Source organism: Leopardus geoffroyi, chromosome A2 (assembly GCF_018350155.1).
Source record: "Leopardus geoffroyi isolate Oge1 chromosome A2, O.geoffroyi_Oge1_pat1.0, whole genome shotgun sequence".
NCBI lineage: Eukaryota > Metazoa > Chordata > Mammalia > Carnivora > Felidae > Leopardus > Leopardus geoffroyi.
The window spans coordinates 65,503,377-65,506,583 of NC_059331.1; the positions used below are offsets into that span (position 1 = coordinate 65,503,377).

Here is a 3,207-nt window from a genome sequence, read left to right on the forward strand (position 1 = left end):
GCTAGCCTGGGGGTCAGGAGCCTTTGTCCCCCCTCGGTTTCTAACTTGTACAGTCAAGGACTTTCCACCTCTGAGACCCAAGCTCTAAAGCTGCAAAATAAGGAGGTGATCTCTATGGCATTTGCTAGCATGGATTCTGTAACAACCATTACTCTGAACGGACCTCCTGTGAGTATAGCCGTATGCTCTCAGGAGACTTACGGTTGACTTGCTCCTCCCATAGCTTGGGGACACCATTCCTTGTGCCTAATTTCTCACCAGAAATCTTACCAGGAGTCAGCAGGCTGGGACAAACCAGGCATTATGGTTAAAGTGCTCCCCAGCCCTTTAGGGAGGTGAGCGGTAATCCACACACAAGGAAAACATTTTTGCAATGACCTCTCCGTGCCCGCGGGACTGTTGGAAGCCTGAGCCCATTAAGCCTTGAATGCAGTGACTTCCCCGTGACTTCCAAAGGCCGTCAGAACTCACGGCGTTTGGGAAGTCAGGAGCACGGACACCAGCAACTCAGCTTGGATCCCTTCAGGTGCCTTTTCCAATTCAGAGGACATTGTGGGGATCTTTTAGTAGCACCCTGTTGGTATTAGCCTCCGATAACAGTGGCGACAGCTGGGCAAATCTCTTTGTTCATTTCACTGATTGGTATTAGACACCGAGTTTCGATGCCTGAGAGGAGAGCCATCTGAGAAGATGAATCGACAAGGTGTGACGAAAACTTGCTTATCGAGGTTGCGCTGGGTGCAGGCATCTATTTCATTACCTCCCATTTCCTACTTATAATGTAATGGCCAGCCTTTTCCTGTTACCCAAGGGTAGCAATTTCCACCTTAGACAACATATTTCTTACATATCCTTTGGTAATCATGGACAACTCGATGATTTCCCCTTGTTCTCTACACAAGAACGTCCTGCTCTCTCTCAAACAGCAAGGCCAGGCTCTGGTCTCTTCCCCGTACACAGGAAACCTGTGGCCAAAGCTCTTCTCAACAATCTGGGATTGCACATCGCACGTGGCAACGAAATTAGGGTAGTCTTTAAATGCCAGAAAGGAACCACTTCCCAGGGTGCCACCGGGTCAGTCCGTTTTTGGGAAAGCGCAGGCCTCTAGCTGACTTCTCAGGGGGGCAGATCACCCGGAGAAGGAGACGTCTTCTCCAAAATAAGCACGAACTCCATTCAGTTTGGAAGCCAGACTTTCTTACTGTCTCCAGACAGCAGCCTTGCAGTGGTGGGAGAAAGGTCGTCGTCTGACCTCTTCCAATGATGTCACTAAGATGAGGCACTTTTCAACAGTATTTGTAGGTGGTGAGGGTCCAAGCCAGGTGCACTCAGGATTCTGAGGCCCAGGAGGAACCCAGGTTTTGGGAACTGTGAGCCAGGGGCCAGAGGAAGGGGGACTTCCCATTGAGAACAGGAGCTGGGGACAAACCAAGGAGCTAGCTGGTGCCTGAGCAGACTGAATGCCTTTGAAAAAACCCTGGGGGTGGGTGGGGGGGGGCATCTGCATGGCTCAGTTGGTTAAGCATCCAACTTTGGCTCCGGTCATGATCTCACAGTTTGTGAGTTCGAGCCCCACATCGGGCTCTGTGCTGACAGCTCAGAGCCTGGAGCCTGCTTCGGATTCTGTGTCTCCCTTTCTCTCTGCCCCCTGCCCCCACTTGTGCTCTCTCTCTCTCTCTCTCTCTTTCTCTCAAAAATAAATAAACATTTTTTTTTAATTTTTTTTTCAACGTTTATTTATTTTTTGGGGACAGAGAGAGACAGAGCATGAACAGGGGAGGGGCAGAGAGAGAGGGAGACACAGAATCGGAAACAGGCTCCAGGCTCTGAGCCATCAGCCCGAGCCTGACGCGGGGCTCGAACTCACGGACCGCGAGATCGTGACCTGGCTGAAGTCGGACGCTTAACCGACTGCGCCACCCAGGCCCCCCTAAATATTATTTTTTAAATGAAAGAAAAAAACCCTGGGACAGCTGCACCATATCTTCTGGTGGGGACATCCAGAACTGGAAGCCAGAGATTGGCCTGAAGAGGGACTCAGAGGGGGCTTGAAAGAAAGGTCGAGGCAGGAAGGAAGTGACAGACACTATCAAAGGGACTAAATATTAATGATTTCCATCTTCACAAGAGCCTGGGAAGTAAGAAGTATTCCTGCTGTATAGACACATAGGCAAAGGCATTTGCGTAAGGCCACAAAGTTGACAATGGAGGAAACTGAGGTAATCACTCAGGAGACTGAGTCTCCAAACCACTGGAGCCGTGCCACTCAAGGTCCACAGACAAGTGGCACCTCTGTCATCTGGGAGCTGGCTAGAAATGCAGATCCCCGGCCCCACCTCAGACCTCAGACAGATTCAGAATCCGCATTCTGTCAAGATTCCCAAATGATGGGTCTGCCTTCCTGTCGATGGTCCTCATGTACTTTCAGGTCAAGTCTCTGCATCCTGCCAGGGTGGGAAGTGTCTGTGGAATCTCTGGAATGGAGGCCCAATGAGGCAGAGTAAGCCATGATGCCCCGAGCATTCTTGTTCTAATGTGATAATATAACACAAAAATAAAGTGACAGCAAAATGAGAGTTCACAAAAGTCAAAAACATTAGTGGGTGCTGCATGGTCCCTTCGTTTCAAGTTTATGGGCTTTTTTCATCTGTCTCTCCATCAGACCATTTGTTAAAATTATTGAAGATAGAGAGTCTTGGGAGGATACAGGTTTTCAGACCATTGTCTCATTTTGCCCACCTGTCAATACAGAGAAGTTAAAATAGCTCAGACTGAAGGGGAGCTTCCAAGTTTAAATTATCGGAATTCTCACCTAATGGAGATGATGGTTCTGAAGCAGTCTTCAGGAGATGGGGCATCCGTAAAGCAACGCAATACGGAGCCAGGCCAGGCCTTGCAGGAATCATACGAAGGATCAGTAGTCCGGCCAATGGCAGTGACGTACCTGAGAAGACGGCTTGCAAAAGGGAAGAGGGGGCCAGATATGAGTGGGTGTTTGTTCAACAGTGCCCAGATAGAAGGGATTGGGCAGACATTCACATGCAAGAGACTTACATAGTACCAGGAATTGTCCTGAGAGTTTTCGCAGGGTGCTCAAATATCCTCCACTATGCTGTGCCCTAATCATAGCTGATGGCTACTAATTTGGGCAACATGCATGAATATCACCAGAAAGAAATACTTCTTATTGTAAGTTAACAAAAAAAC

General features: G+C 49.0%; 1 long non-coding RNA gene across 1 annotated transcript; it reads right to left on the reverse strand.

Moving 5' to 3' along the window:
- Positions 1-2,089: 2,089 nt before the first annotated feature.
- On the reverse strand, positions 2,090-2,954 carry LOC123607623. Its single transcript, XR_006716813.1, has 2 exons — positions 2,813-2,954; positions 2,090-2,739 (listed from the first exon to the last, which is right to left on the reverse strand). It is a non-coding gene; the product is annotated as an uncharacterized LOC123607623 (long non-coding RNA).
- Between the last annotated feature and the right edge of the window lie 253 nt (positions 2,955-3,207).